This window comes from Lissotriton vulgaris, chromosome 4_1, assembly GCF_964263255.1.
Source record: "Lissotriton vulgaris chromosome 4_1, aLisVul1.2, whole genome shotgun sequence".
NCBI classification, from domain to species: domain Eukaryota; kingdom Metazoa; phylum Chordata; class Amphibia; order Caudata; family Salamandridae; genus Lissotriton; species Lissotriton vulgaris.
The window spans coordinates 9,988,199-10,005,793 of record NC_141691.1 but is presented as its reverse complement, the minus strand read 5'-3'; positions in this window follow the sequence as shown (position 1 = coordinate 10,005,793).

Genomic DNA, 17,595 nt, shown 5'->3' with positions numbered 1-17,595 from the left:
CATATCTCCTACTGTAGTAATGTTAATGCATTGACTTTTTATTGGGAAATGATTATTTGGTGTATGTATTAGGTCCTTATAACTAAGTAACTTTTTGTCCATACATAGACAAGGTAGAGGAATTCCCGACCAGGCAAACCCTGGAAATCAGTAGTGGGAGGGACCATCACAGGGACTCTAGATCAATTTAGAACTAGGGCCGCGACAATCTTAGAGCGTGAAATAGGAATCACTGAGCGACGCTTGTCACTAGAACGCCTCTATAACAAACGCTCCTCCCTGGGATCCATCCAGTCAGCTACTACTCCCCCTACACATGGCACTGATAAAGACCTCAATTACATCATTATGACATGTCTAGTATTTTATCACAACACCAGGCTCTGACAGTCCCACGAGAATCAAGCAGGGACCAAGTATCAACTCCACTTTCGAAATTATAACTGAAGAGAGTGTTGCATGTCCCTCTCCAAAGTCAACCAGTAAAGTTAGTGTATAAACCATTCCCCAAGGTCAGGGTCCCACTACAAAAAGAAAGCACGGGGATAGACATACGGGAAGCACAGCAAAAACAGCAAAAATTCATATAAGCCCCCCTAAGGGACTTCCTCGAGTAGCAAAGAAAAAATTCCTAGATTCTTTATCCCCATTGCCACAACCTACTCAAGATTTAATGTAAAAAATTGAACAACTAGTGAAATCCGTCATTATACCACTTGTGGAAAGAGTAAAGAGGATAGGTGAGAAACTGTGGTTTATAGAGGAAGTGACAGTATCAAACACTGCATTATTAAAGAAATTGGCAGACCACTCACATAACCAGAATCAGAACAAAGCAAGCAAAATAACTGGGAATGAGAAAAGTAATGTATCAAATGGGGTGGTTTCCCCACTACCATCATCACCGAAAATACTGCCCCCCCCTGAAAATTGCAACTGGGCCCCCATTAAAGAGAGAGCAAGGCACTGTAGGACAGGCAAATAAAGTGGGATATATAGACAAGGAAAGCCCTGTTGATGTAAAACTAAAAAGAACACTACCACGTATCGATTTGCCGCCAGAGGCAGCTCCATACTTTGTTGTCCTATCTGGGTTCCCTGAACTACCTAACAGGAAAACAGAAGGATATCACGAATTAAAAAACAAAGTAGTATATTCGTTAAGTAAGAACAGGCCACTTCCGCCAAGTATAGATGGTGAAATTCTACATGTACGGAGAGTAGGATGGGTGGGACATAGGCCAAAAGATTCACAGGGGGATTCCATTATTGTTAATTTCAGGGATAGCCGAGTAACTACTTACATTAGAGACTGGTACCATCAGAGAGGTGACAGAGGCATATTTACGCAGGACTTAAGTTATTTCTATCACCGAATAATATCTATGCCACCGACAAGATATCAACCTGGAAACTCTTATGCGGGTAGTACAGCTGACCCTAGTTTTAATGGTTTTAATGTCCCAACCTTCAATTGATTTGCCATGCTCTCAGGATTAGAAGCGGTTGATTGAATTTTTGGAGAGGCCCCTACATACTGTGAGAGACATATAACCCCTGAGAGAGTACTTGATGGTGCTGCACTTGTAATGAAGATGCCCAGGGGGGGAATGCTAAGTTGCACCTTGTTGAACAAGATATCTCTAAGAGAGGCTGCGCTGGAAGAAAAGAATATAGTGATTACATAGAGATGGATGGACCCACTAACTCCATTGCCGCACCAGTAGCATACAATTCTGGCATTCCTGATGTACCCAAGAGATCTCCCATAGTGGGAGATTAACAGAGGGAGCCCCCCAAGAGGAATGGCCCCGTTAACCCCAATGTGCAACCAGACAACGGGGAAGTATGGTCGCGATTGTTCTGGAATGTGGCGGGTTTAAAAACCAAATTAACGAACACCACATGGACCTGGGTAACAGCGCCCTCCCACTTATGTGGTTTCAAAACTCTATTCGCACCAGCAATAGATTCAACACACGGTAGGGCAAAGGGGTATGTGCACTTATGTATCAAACCAGCTTAAATGTGAGAGAGTTCAGCTATTATCTAATGATAGATATTACCAGTTGGTGAAGATATGTATCACTAAGGTGCTGTGTGCCATAATTGTTAACTTCTATAACAACATCTCCCCTGATGCTATTGAAGAAACATTGAATAAATTGGGTACTGAAGTAAAAAATTAGTTGGAAAAAAACACTAAGGAAGTAATTGTTATATGGGGTGGGGATTTTAACTGAACAATTTGTAAAAGGGGATGGCAAGGAACTTATGGCATCATGTTGAACTAGGCTACTAGTTTAACACACTTTGAACACACTATATGTGGGGATGTGTTCAATGAAATTGTATTCTCCTGTGATCTGGGTTATGCAAATGAAATCTCCCAAATAGAGTCTCCCTTTGTACCGACATTTAATGGCAGGGATGCGTCCACAACAATTGATTTTATTTTATTTTCTGTTATATATGCATGCCAGATCAAAACCTGTAAGACCCTTAATATCGCACTCAGTGACCATTATCCTTTAACTATGGAAATTTTAAACCCACACTGGGATTCTGGCGGAGATAACACTAGGAGGCAGACTGTTCCAGATGGAACCATGTGTAGACAAAATGGTTACTCCCTTAAATGGAGCAAGCTGGTCCCAGAAGATTTTATCCACAAATTGATTTCAAAATGCTCAATTAGCTGTTTGACTTGTCTGGATGAAAATTCAGACAGCCGGAGTATTATTAAACATTTTTACATTATTGCAACATACATCAAGGATAGTTTATGGGTGGAAATAAAAAATCGTTAAAAAAAACTGTGAGTTGGTTTGACTCAGAATGTACAAAGGCCCACTCCAAACTTAGGAATGCCCTACATACTGTCCCCTGTGACCCCCTACTTGTTAGGGAGTTGTGGAAACTCTATAAAAAGTCGCTGAATAAAAGGAAAGTGGATATTAAAAGGGACGCCTGGGAGTCATTATGTGAATCCTCACAGAGTAGGGACTCATCCGCTTTTTGGAAAGCGGTGGATGCCCCATTCTTTAGTGACAACACCAAGGGACGTATTGAAATAGCGATCCCAGAAGAGGAATGGGTAAATCACTATGCCCAATTGTATAGCACTCCGCACGGGGTGCAGCAAATACAACTTTTATTGACAGTGGTAGAGAGGGTAAAGGGTATGAAATTGGATGTTACAGTGGAAGAAGTGACTTCAAGTCTCAAAGCTACCCGGGAGGCAAAACTGCGGGCCCAGGTGGAATACCAGCTGATCTGTTTAAAAGTAAAATGGATCTCTGGGGGCCTATTTTAGCACAACTATTTATTAATGCTACCTCCGAGAAGCCTTTAAACCCTTCATGGTTTATATCTGTTATTGTACCCATTTTTAAAAAGGGAGATAGACAAAGTTGTACGTGATATCGAACGATTTTGCTACAGAACTCATCCCAAAAAATCCTTGGTAGAGTTATTTTAAACAGATTACAAAGATGGGCGGAAGAAAATTATATTATTAGTGACCTTCAGTGTGGATTCCAGAAAGGGATAGGAACGGTAGATCAGAGCCTAAATGTATTCATCCTACAACAAAAATATACTAGACTAGAGCTAGGAGGGAACGCATCTTTTTTACATTTGTTGACTTAACGTCAGCGTTTGACTGCGTTTCACATAGCAAATTGTGGTTGATATTAGAAAATTTTGGGGTAGAAGAAAAACTAATTTATTTCCTAAGGGAGCTTTACTCAGGTGCAACCGTATCAGTGGGTTATGGACGAAACGGGGAGTGCACAAGATCATTTGGCATAGGGCGTGTGGTACGCCAGTGGTGTGTTCTTGCTCCCTTTTTATTTTTAGTTTATATAAATAACCTAGAAAAAACATTACTCCAGGAGTGCAGAGATATGCCTATGGTAGCAAAAAGATCAGTCCCTTCCCTCCTGTATGCCGATGATGTGGTCATTATGGTTCGGACGGCCCTTGGCCTACAAAGATTGATAACATCCTTTAATACCTTTATGTCAAACTTAAACTTGACAATTAATTGCACAAAAACATTTTCTATGAATTACGGCCCTGGTGTTAATAAACGGAAAAAGAACCTTATATATTAATGCAAGTCCCCTGGACTTCACCCCCACTTTCCCATATTTAGGTATTCTGTTCCATGAATTCGGCCTATGGTCAAGTGCTATAAAAGCAAGAAGATTCATGTTTTGCAAAGCAATAATGGCCTTAAAAACTTTTCTAAAAAAATGGGGAAAAAGCCAATAAGGGAGCTTTTAAAAATGTATAGTGCTACGTGCATATCAATCCCTGTCTATGGCGCAGGTATATGGGGATATGCCAATGTGAAATGCATCCAGTTAGCAGAGAACATGTTTCTGAGATACATCCTAGCTGTACCTGAGAGTGTCTCAACTTACATTTATCACACGAAAATCGGCCAACCATATATTGAGGATATCATCAAGGCCCAACCAATACTCTTGTGGCATAGGGTTTGGACAACCGAGGAGTGTGCTCTGAACCATAATATTTTAATGGATGTGAATTGTTTAGATCATGTAAACAGGATAAGATGGCTCTCTTATGTTAAAAAATTGGGCTGTCCTAATTACTATGATGATCCGCTCTCAATGTGTCGTATCTTCAGGAAGGAGTTAAAAAATCAGTGTATGAAGTACCTGGAAGAGATAAGAGCCAGTGATGAAATGAAGAAAAAGACAGTATTAGCACATCAATTAATAATGACCTCGGGTAAATTACAACCATATCTAATCTTAGCCATGAGTGAGCATGAGAGGTTCTTACTAACACATTTTTGGTTAAATATTCTTTTTAGAGTTGTCAGCTTCCCTGATATGAATATTTGGTCACGAGAATTGATTAAATGTCCTTGTGATGACACATCAGAACAATCAGATATTCATATTTTATTCTTTTGCAAGTTTTACACATGGCCACGAAAGAGACTGATTGTCTCCATATTGAAGGAGTTGGAAGTGAATCGATGCTGCCCTACTTTTTTAGCAATGCAGAAATTAGACACTATATTAACAGTTGCATCTATTTTTGAGTTTTTCAAAAATGTTTTTAGATTGCGGAAATCAATTTCCTTTTTAATTCATACTCATGTGATGTTCATCTTTTTACAATGTAATTTTTGACTGTAGTTCTTAATCACTGAAATTTTATTTGTGCTTTTATGGTTGTTTTCTCTGATAATAACTGAATAAAGTTTATATTAATAATAAGAATAACTAATTACTTGCCACCTTTTGGTTTTCGTTACAGACCTGCTGCTGCGTGTCATGCTGCTTGCTTCCTGAGTCAACTGACTAGCATTGCAGCAGTGCAGTACCATGGAGGGGGAGCAAAGTGGGGTCACTGCTCGGCATTGGTCCAACTAGGGAGGAAACACTTGATGATTCAATGCCAAGAAGGGACGGCGTTGGGCTAATAATGAATTTTAAAGCAGTCATTGGTTGCCCATCCGCTCTACGATTGCTGTTAGTTACTCTGAGGCAGGGACCTCACCAAGGCGGTTTCTGATGGTGTGTGTGCTGTTTGTGTGCCTCGTAATGAAGAAGGTGGACACGACATTCAAATGGAAATATTTTACACCCAAATCCAGCCCAATCACACAATTCTGAATCCAGCTAGGCATGGATTTACTGTGCAATATCAGCTCTTCAATGTGAAGAACATGTGAATTTAGTGAGCCGATATTGCATGTAGACCTGGCCCTCAGAAATAAGTGCTGGTGTTAAACACTTGAAACCACCAGCACAATTTATGTACTGATTTGCAGCCTTTGAGAGGGCATGTGGAGTCTATCTACTGTGGGATTTAGTCTCAGTGAAGGACAGAGTTAGACTTCAGACCCTTAGTTAGGAAGTGGCTGAGTCATATCGCATATGAAGGAGACCTAGATAGAAGGGTTTGGACTCACCACAGAAGAATATAGATTGAGGTTCAGGGACTCCCATGAAGTTCACACCAGGCATGAGTGAACTGTGTGAATTTGTCAGTCAAAGTGCTCAAAGGCTGGATAAATGGCAATGAGGTAGACGCTTATGATGGGCTGTATCATTTAATTATGAAATAACACCTTTCTACTAACTGTTTCTCAGTCAAGTTACATCAGCATCTGGTAGAGAGCCGGGCAGAAAGGCTGATCATTCAATAAAGACAAGAGTACCCAAGAAAACCATTGGGGTGACCTCAGGAAGGGACGGTAAGGCCCCCAAAAGGGAAAGGGGAGGTGGTATGCCCACCAAAGTGACTCCCTTAGGACCCCATAGCCCTAAAAAGGAGGATATTTAAACCCATCTTACCGCTAACAAGCATACTATGGGGGACCCAGGGCGAAAAAACACTTGGATAATAGACTGTGCTTTGACTGCCAACAGGCAGGGCACTACAGAGGGGACGTAGCCTGTCTCAAAAGGAAGCTTATCATTGGCTGGCCAGTGTAGACTTAGGGGGACACATCAGATGAGGTGGCCCTCATAGTTTTTTAATGGGAAAAGAGTCCTAGTGGTAAGCACCCTAAGGGTGGCAGTAAGCACTTCTACACCGTTCAGGTGAATGGGGTCCCCTCCGCTGACCTGAGAGACACAGGTGCCAGCTATACCATAGTGGTTGACAGGTTAGTGTCCCCAGATCAGTATATGCCAGGAGTAGCAAGGAGAGTAAGGGTAATCCCAGGGAAGATCATAACAAGACCTGTAGCCTAAGTTCCCATTGAAAACGGGGCTAACCGTATCTGGCAAAGGGTGGTAGTCAGTCTTGACCTCCAATTCGATTGTATTCTCTGACAGGATGGTCTGATCCCAGAAAGGTGGTTGCCCAAGGCATTTTCCATCCCACTGATTCTGGGGGTTAAGATACTTGTGCCCCAAAAGGAAGGAAAAAGAGTAAATAAAGGAGAGGAAGGCCATCTCTTAAGCGACCCAGCAAGGCACGGGCATTCTACTCGAGGAAGAGGGAACCCCAGACTTGGCACTTGTGAGGCCTCTTCTAACCCCTAATAAGTCCTGAAAAGACAGGTAACTGTTCTGAACTAAGGTGTTACTTCTGAACTAAGGTGTTACTCCTGAACTGACAGAAGGAGGAGTGGAGACAGCTGTCTGCCACAGGAGGTGTCATTCCCTCACTGGAAACATCTTATCCACCTGTCAGTGGAGATCTCAGGATATGTTTCTGGATACTGACAGCTGTTAGTAATCTCTGTTGGAAGTTAGCTGTCATGGTATCACTATACTTGGCATGGTAGACAGCCTCCATGGCCAGAAGTAAATTTGGCCCACTGACCCTGTTGGTCATAGTGGGTTTGATAAAGTGTTGGGTGACCTCTGTGGGGAATTTAGGTGTACACTAGCTAAGATAGAGTTAGAAGAAATGGGCACCGCAATACCCAAAACTAAAGAGGAGGAAGGTAAAGACACAGCCGTAGTTAAAGTCCAATTGAGATTTGGTACTGTTACCGTTGAGGTGGGTCAACTGCCCAGCGGGAGGATTCCTAACTGTACTACTCCTGAATGCCTTTTGTGAATACCAAAAGTCGCAAAGTTAGGATTCTATCTCAGATTTTTGTGAATTGGGCCCTCTGCTTCCAGTTTTGAAAATATTGTCCCTAATACTGATTTCAGTGTCTGTGGACTAATTATAGGTGTGGTCAGATGTGGACCGACTGGAGCATTTTTTGCAGGTTGAACTGTTAATGTTTGTATGTCAAACTGCACAATGTGTTTGTATAGCCAGATTATTTATTTATATATTGCACGGACTGGCAGTGTATCTATCTCAGGATGTGAAGTGTATTTTACTAAGACCGGCCCGGTCACTCATTCGATGCTAAGTAGACCAATCCTTACGACAGATGTTGTGTATGGGAGGGCTCCTTTAAACCGGTTTCTGTGTTGGTGGTAAGTTAACAGGACTTCAATGTCTTTGTATGGAATGTATTATTCCGGTGGTTCAACTACAAGGTGTGTGTGAAACAATTTAGTCTGTGGATCTGCAGGCACAAACTGAATTTAAGAGTAAAATACCTCTGATCTGAACACCTTGTTTTATAGTTACCCCAAATCTGCAGTTTTCTGTAATGATGAGATTTCATCGTCCCCTAAACCACCAGGCATTCTCAAAAGGAGAAGAATAAAAGTTTTAGTAATTAGGGGTTTTGCAAAATGTGGGAACCTTTTTTCCTTACAAGCTTATTTAAACCTTCAGCCAATACATACTGTATATCTGCTTAGCTGAGGCAGATCTCCCTTCCCACTTCAGACGTCTCTGAAAAGTGTGAGTAGGGCTTTCTGTAAAAACACAACTGATATACTCAGATTTTAACTGTTGATATAAGAACTAAACAAACATTGGCTGCACCATGGCGTGTATTTCCTAGGAATCCCTAGGACATGCGCATTTTGGATGATATAAACCAAGGCCTTGGTATCCAAACCATAGAAGAAACTTTTTTTGTTTCAATTAATTAAAACCATAACAAAACATTTTGTAAAATCAGGCACTACACATAAAACTCTTTGTTTACCTACATTTTGTTTCTCTGAATCATAAAACCTTCAGTTTCAAATGCAAGTATTTTTAAAATGTAGTCATTTTAACATACACAATGAAAAATTTTAAAGCGGAACAGAAGAATTTGTTGGGCCATGTGAAGTGTTCCTCCTGATGTTCTAGTTTTGTTCTGTGTTGTGTTCGGGAGAGCCCTCTACTGAAGAGTCGACCATCCTCTTTCCCTTTTCTGGGTAGGGCACAGGGTTACATTTCAGTACATGTGTATGTGCCAGAAGGAACTTTATTAGTTGACAAGTCAATGGAGTGTCAGTTGGATTTAAAGTCGCCATAATCACCGATCTGCATGTTCTTATACCCTCGGAATTCATGTCTTTTTTAAAAAGATGCCTCGTGCATGGGATAGATTCGGACAAATGCAGACAAGATGGACAAAGTCCTCCTTGCTACTCCCACATAGTCTGCAGTCTTTGGACCCATTGTGGACCCAGGTTGGCTGGTCCCTTGTAGATGGAAATTTACCCAAATGTAGGGCCATTAGCTGTAATTTTCTGTGGACCGGAAATGTAATTTTGAAGTATGGAGCTGGAGTGGGTGATTTATAGTGGGATATGACCATCCAAACATGTTTTCTCATGCTAAAAGTGGTTTTGTCAGCTAGAAGTGAATGGAACTTTGCTGATTTGTTTATGGCTTGCTTAAAGTCCGGGTAAGGCAGATTGGTTTTCCAGAGGTTTCTTGTGCAGGTGAATGTTAGGGCTTTATTTAGGAATTGGTTGGAACTTTAAGTCATTTTCTATTTCGTCCCACAAGGCCTTATTCAGTTACAAGGATGCTGTGTTCTGTTTCAAACTGTACTAATGCTTGATTGTTGCATGCTTCCTTCCCAGCATTTAATTTAGTACTCCTAATTCTAATCTGGTCTGCGCTGGTGAAGCTCCCTGATCGATTTGAAAGACTGATTTATAGATTGCCATCTGTACTTTGTTAAGCAGGTCTGCGTCTTTCCCATAGAGGGCTGTACTGCCATATGAAAACATAGGAAGCATTTTGGCTTTTATTGTTGCCATTAGGGGTTTGTATGATGGCCCCTTGAGCCTTTTTGTTAGGGACCTGAAGGCGAACGATAAAGCGTTTGCTCTCTGGGAGATGTAGGCTTTTTTGCTGCTGGTGATTTTGCCGATTATCAAAATGAAATCGCAAGTACTTGTAATTAAGCACTGCTTCTATTTTTTTCCCTCCAATTGGGTATGTTGATTGACCATCCATCGTCTGGTGCTGAGCATTGTTTTGCTTTTTGTGGTGTTTATCTCCAAGTTGTTATTGGTTATAAATTCCGCAAACCCCTCAGGTGACCTTTGAAGGCCGATCTTGGTTAGACTCATCAGTACGACGTCTTTCACATAGGATAAATGGGTTAGAGGTAAAGTGTCTAATTTGGGTGGATGGGATGTAATCTTGAAGAGATGAGGGCCCAGGACACAGCCTTGCTTGAGCCCTTTGCTGGTTTTTATCTGTAATCTTGTTGAGCCTTGGCGCAAGGTCTGTCAGGAAAAGATTGAAGAGATGAGGGCCCAGGACACAGCCTTGCTGGAGCCATTTGCTCAATTTTGATCTTGCTTGATAGCCGCGCTCAGTCCCCCTGTTTTACTTCCATACACGTGTGTTTGAGTATAGGAGCAGTATTCCTCTGAGTATTTTGTCTGGGATATTCCAGCTACGCAATTTCCCACAGTCTACTCTGTCGAAGGTCGCCTTTAGGTCGATGAAACAGAGATGCAACTGCTGTTTCCTTCGCATATATTTATCGGTTAACAGTGAGAGTGATAAGATGCTTTTCATTGTCCCACACCTTTTCCTGAAGCCTGTTTGATTAGGCGGGATTTGTTTTGTACTATCGGATCAGCTAATCAGATCTTAAAGGAGTAGTGATGCATAATACTTCCCGTCTACGTCCAAGGGATATATCAGTCTGTAGCTTGCTGTAGATTTTCTGTCTCCTCCTCTGAAGACCGGTGAGATTATTGAGCCTTGCCAGCTTGATGGAATTTGATTTCCTAACTCTACCTCATCAAATAGTTTTTTAATCTTCCACTCCAAAAATACGGGTCAGATTTAAAAACTATTGGGGGGATGGTGTTTGGACCTGGGGCTCCACTGCCATGGCTCTTCCTAAGTATTCTTCTTATGTCTTCCTCATGGAAGCCTGGGTGTCCGAGCGTACCTGCTATCGCATAGCTCTCCATTGAGTGTGCCTCCTCTAGGTAGTGCAGTGTCGACCCATATCTGGGAGTTGAACTGCACTGCTTTCTTCACTCAGTATGCTTCATCTGTGCAAATCGTTATATGTTGACCACAGGTTAGGGAGCTATTGTTCTTTGTGCGGCCTTCTTGTTGTTAATTTGTTTTTCAAAGCATGCCTTGGACAGGTCTTGCGTTCTCTGTCCCATTCTAGATATTTCGGAGGTGTTACGTCTGTAAATCTCTTTATTGGTGCGACCCAGTCCGCTTCTTGGACATTTGATGTTATTGAGTTTGCAGGATGGTTTAGCCCATTGATTATTCTCCAAAATGCACTTGAATTGGTGTTCTTTGCTGTGCAGATTAACTTTGCCCAAAAATCATCCTTCAGAGTGCTTTTCTAAACTATCGCCCTATCTCCTTGCTGCCATACTCAGGGAAAGAGTTGGAAGCATTTGTAAACGAACAACTGGTAAACTACCTGGAGACAAACAACTTACTCGATCCTTCACAGTCAGTTTTCCGTGCTGCCCACAGCACGGCAACAGCACTGATCGAAGTTGTTGACAACATTAGGCTTGCTCTGGATAAATGTAATCCCTCTATTCTTGTCCTTTGAGATTTGTCGGCTGCCTTCAACACCATCTCCCACCAGATCTTGATCAGAAGACTGTGGGAGTGTGATGTCAGTGGGCAGGTTTTAAAATGGTTCATCAGCTACCTGACTAACCGAACAACCACACTACAGGTAGATAATACTCTGGCTAGCACCCGGCCCGTTACAAGAGGTGTGCCTCAGGGCTCCATCCTGAGCCCCTCACTTTTTAATGTTTATATGGCTCCCCTGGCCAACGTGATTAGAGTTTTTGGGTTTTACGTGTTATCCTACGCGGATGATATGCAAATACTGGTCACACTCGGCCCTGACGTAAATGACACTAAAAGGCGTTTTAAAATGTTCATGGTAGATGTAAAAAATTGGATGGGCCACAATCATCTCCAGTTGAATGGCACCAAATCTGAAGTCATGCTATTTGGGTGAGCAAATGAACGCTGGACCCAAGACTGGTGGCCTTCGGAATTGAGGGAGTGTCCTGTTCCAAAGGATTCAGTCCACAATTTAGGGTTCCGCATGGACAACAAGTTGTCTATGAGAGACCAAGTTAATCATACGGTGGGCACCTGTTTCGGAATTCTGTGGAGTCTACGCAAGGTCTTTAAATGGATACCAACCGAAGCACGCAGAATTTTGGTCCAGGGCCTCATCGTAAACAGGCTTGATTATGGCAATTCACTGCGTCTTGCCATAAACGAGTGCCATACCAGGAAACTGCAGGTCGTACAAAACACGGCCGCCCGTCTGATTCTAGGCCTACCCAGACGATCCCCCTCATTGCCATGCTTGAAACCCTACACTGGCTCCCTTTTAACAAAAGAACTACCTTCAAGACCATGTGTCTGGTTCATAAACACATGTACGGTCGAGGACCAAAATACTGGACCCAGAAATTGACATGGTATTTGCCTGGTTGACAGCTGAGATCAAGTACTAAATCACAGCTCACGCCGCTCAGAGTTCAAACGGCCATAAATGGTGGTCGTGCCTTTTCTTTCAGGGCACCATCCCTATGGAACGAACTTCCCTTTAGCCTACGCACAACAACTGAACATATGACTTTCAGAAAAAAAACTGAAAACATGGCTCTTCTGCTAGTTTCATCCTCTGGCTCATTCTCCCACCTCAGGATCGTCCGCATGCGCAATGAGACTCCCTTGGGATGCGATATGTTGCGCAATACAAGTATCCAGACTAGACTACACTAGACTTTTGTATTCCCACATTGCCTTTTTGTACTTTTTCTTGAGTTTCTGTCTTTGGACCCAGTCTTTGGATGTTGTGGTTATTTTTTTTAGTTCTCTTGCTATTTCCATATCCCTAGCTTGAGTTTGACCAGTAAAACCAATTCCGGACACCCTCACAGGATATGTCAGCCTTTAGACCAGCTAGCTCAACAGTACCACACCCACCCCCCTGTATCTTATAGTGATGTAGGTAGTTTCTGGAAACCACTGAACATGACAACCCCGATTCCTCAGGGATCATGGAAAATCATACAGTACTTTCGTCTCAGTCACTCGTGCTTACTTATTCTCAGAAAATACATAGAATGACGATTAGGGTGTTTCAATTACTATTTGTTGGTCCAGCATCACTCTTGTGTAAAACATATTTGCTACGAAAATCAGTAGAATCGCAAGTTCTAATATAGTAAACAGTAGAGACTTTTCTATCATCATGCTAGGACGATGAACATATACAGTTCAGATAAGACAGTAGCACTTGCATACTCCTATAAAGTGCGCCCTACGTAATTTGCCTAAATGTACCTAGCCTAGATATGTAGGTGTATCATGTATATGTGTGTGGATATATATGCATATAGCCAAGAATCCCCTAGGCAAGAGCTAACCCCTTCACCTGATGTAGAGGATGAAGAACGCTGCCACTGCAACGAGGATGACACCCCGCATGGGATGTCAGACCACTGTGTATAAAAGATTCGGCATTTAGGACCCCGTCTCAGTATGAAAGGAATTTTCCTCTAATTTACAGTGGGGCAAATGTGTCTTAAATACTGGAGTGGCCACTCCAGGGTTTCTTCTAGAATCAATATGTTTTAAAAACAATCATAAATGTTTTGAAAACAATCATAAATGTTTTTCTAAACAATGTGATCATGCACAGTGTGCCCGTTGGCCAAGAGTAGAAAAAGTGGGGACCCTTATACAGAATAATTATGCAATACCTGAGGACCTGTTTACGTACGTCAGGTACAGGGATTATGATAAATACTAATGTCATGTCCCTTAGTTAGTTCTATCATGTATGGGCCATTTACATACATTGCGTCCCATTCACGTGACATAACAGTCTTACACAGGTGACCTTTTACCCAATGGCTTACTTCTGTCTCTCCGACATCAGGCTCTTGGTACCATATCTTAATCCTTGTACCCGATGTACACAAAACATGTCCTCACCCACGGTAATTTTATTCTGCACAAGCTTCACCATTTTTTTTCATTCATGGCCAACAGCCAGCTGCATATGTTCATGTTTGTTTAGAAAATAATTAGCAAATATTTTTAAAACATATTGATTCTATAAAAAACCTGGAGTAACCACTTTAGTATAAAAGACTTTCACTTCTCTTTAATAAAGCAGGGGAAGAATTCCTTCCAGGCTGGACTGAGACTCTTCAAGCTGATCCTTCAACAAACAGAGACCTGACAACCCTTGCGGGGTGCCATCCTCTATGCAGAGATGGGGTCCTTCATTCAGAACCATCAGGTGGGGGGTTTAGCATTTCCCTGGGGTATTGTTGGCTCCATTAGCTTCCATTTGGACATATCCAAGCACTTACACATACATGCTTCACCTACATCTCTAGGCTAGGCATGGTTATGGTTGGATACGCATTGTATTTGCACTGTGGTAGAAATGTATCTACTTTTCACAATATTGGTACAAGTGATTACATTCATCTGCTCCTGTCTTTTTTTTCTCACAACTCTCTTTACTGCTCCTGTCATTTAATTGTCGCAGTTAACATGTTTCATATTAGGCGCTTGACCGATAAATACTTATTGAAACCATTGATAACGCCATTCTATGTATTCTGAGAAATACAAGAACAAGTGACTGAGCAAAAGATACGGTATTGTTTCCACGATACCTGAGGAATCAGGGTTGTCATGTTCAGTGGCACCAGAAACTAACTACCACACTGTAGAGTCCCGAGGGGTAATAGTGGCACTGAAGAGCTAGCAGATTTAAAGGCCGACTCATCCTGTGGGGTGTTCAGAGTCTGTCTTCAAACCGAGTCCTCAGTCTAGGTCATCCTAAATGCACAGGTCCTGGGGGGTCCTAGGAACTACACATTAAGAGCCTGGTGTCAAAGAGACAGGAGCAAAGTACTAGGTGAAAGGTCACCTACAGAGAACTGTTATTGTTGTGTGAATGGGGACAATGCATGTACAAATGGGCATACATGACAGTCATGGCCTAAAGGACATGACAATCCTGGGGCCAAACTGCTCTGCCTGGGAAGACTTATGGTGGCCTGCTGAGGAAGGAACCCCTCCACACTCACTGACCACACACAAAACCCTGGCATCATACTGGACTCCTCGCTCACCATGAGCCACCAGATCAATGCCATCAACTCATAATGCTTCAACACTCTTCACCTGCTTCAGAAGACCTGCATATGGATCCCAATTGAGGCATGGTAGACGGTCACCCATGAACTCATTAACAGCAGACTCTACTATGGCAACACAATCTATCCAGGAGCCACACAGAAACTCCTCAAGACACTTCAGAACGTGCAGGATGTCACAACTAGATTAGTCCTCAACATCCCCCTCTACAGCCACACCTCCAAACACCTTCAGGAACTCCACTGGCTGCCAGTCAACAAAATAGTCACCTTCAATCTCCTCACACAAGCCTACAGAGCCCTCCATGACCCCAGACCACCATACCTGAACCACGACCTCTCATTCCACGTACCCACCAGACACCTCTGCTCCCCCCAACTGGCCCTCGCCACTGTACCTTGGATCCTTCTCCTACATTGTTGCCAAATCCTAGAATGCCATGCCCCTCCACCTCAGGCTCTCCCTGTCTCTGACACAATTCAGGAAGGATGCTTAACAAGTACTGATTGATTGATTGTTAATAATAATAATAATAATAATAATAATAATAATAATAATAATAATAATAATAATAATAATAATAATAATAACATTTATTAAGTGCCTGGTTACACAGGAAGACAGTGCATCCCCTCGCTGTGGATGCATACCGACAGAACTCCGAAACGAAAGTCCAGCAACCCAGGGGGGAGAGGACACAAGGCAGCAAGGTAACCAGACCTTGGGGAATAAGTAAGTTTTCTGTTTCAACCTGAAAAACTATTCTGAAGGTTCCATCCAGAATTCGAGCGGAAGTTCGTTCCAGTATTTGCTGGCAAGAAACCTAAAGGATCTCCCTCCCATCCGAGCAGGACGGATGCGGGGGACCACCATCTGCATGCTCCCTATAGATCTCAGCGACCGTTTAGGACGGTATATGGTCATCATCTTCTGGAGGTAAGTGGGGCCACGGCCATGAGCGATGCGGTGGGTAATGCACAAGGTTTTAAAACGAATGCGTTCTTGCATAGGAAGCCAGTGCAAGATATAATTATTATTATTATTATTATTATTATTATTAATATTGTTATTAAGGTAAATTTATAAAGCGCCTGGTTACGGACGGATGGCGTGTCCCCGCGCTGTGGCGAGTGGAATCAGCAGAGTCGTGCCGCAGGGTCTGCTTGGCTTACTGTGTGTAAAGGTGGGTTTTTAACTTCTTCCTGAAGCCAAGTTCAGATGGCTCCAGGCGAAGGTCCAGTGGCAAGGCATTCCAGCTTTTCGCAGCCAGGTATCTAAAAGTTCTACCTCCCATGACTGCCTTTTTTATCCTGGGGACCTTTAGTAGCCCTCCACAGGTGGATCGCAGAGCACGCGCAGGCACGTACCGGGTGATCAAACTCTGAAGCAGAGCTGGTGCCTTACCACCCAGGATGCGGTGGCATGTGCAAAGGGCCTTAAACTCGACCCTGCTCCTTACTGGGAGCCAATGAAGGGCCTGAAGTGCTGCCTTGGATGCTGATCTCTTGGGAAATTTCAGAATCAGGCAAGCTGCTGCATACTGCAGCACCTGGAGGCGGTTAATCGCCTTACTGGTGGCTCCCAGATACAGCAAATTGCCGTAGTCCAGGCGCGATGTGACAAGGGCGTGCACCAGCATCCTGCGGGCTGACGTAGGAAGGAGATCTAATACCTTCCGCAGGCTTTTTAGGATGCTGAAGCAAACCCCCACCACACGGCCTGTCTGAGGTCCAAAAGACAGGTCCGCGTCAAGCCACACTCCGTGGTTCCTGGCTTCTTGACAGGGTATTGGGACCTCCCCTAAGCATGATGGCCACCATGCCAATGACCAGACAGATGGGCTACCCCCACCACGAGCACCTCGGTCTTGCTGCCATTTAACCTAAGACAGTTGGTGGACATCCAGGTAGCCAGTTCCTGCATGCATACCCTAATTCTGTCCACCGCAAGACCGGGCGCGCGCAAAAGGGAGATGACCAACTGCGTGTCATCGGCATAGGACACTATGTGCTGACCATGGCTTTCAGCGATAGGCGCCACCGGGGAGACATAGAGATTAAATAGGGTTGGGCTCAGGGACGAGCCCTGAGGCACGCCCTGGCCCAAGACGATCTCCCTAGAATAACAGTCTCCTTGGCGAACCTGAAAGCCTCTCCCTGTCAGGAAGCACTGGATCCTTTCGAGAGCTGCTCCTGATATCCCACCACCATTCAGACACTGTAGCAAGGTGGTATGAGCTACAGTGTCGAACGCTGCACTCAGGTCCAGTAGGATGAGAGCCATGGTATGGCCCTCACCCACCCCCTGGCGTAAGGTCTCCACAGACATGAGAAGCGCTGATTCAGTTGAGTGGCGGGGACGGAAACCAAACTGGATCTCGTGCAGGAGGGCAGCCTCTTCCACAAAATCCATCAGTTGTGTGTTTATCATTTTTTCCGCCACTCTAGCCATGTAGGGCAAGAGGGAGATTGGCCGGAGGTTCTCCAATTTTTCGAAGCTGATGTTAGGCTTCTTTTGAAGAGGTAGCACCACCACCTGTTTCCAATCTCTGGATATGATGTGCCCGCTTACCATATGACCTCC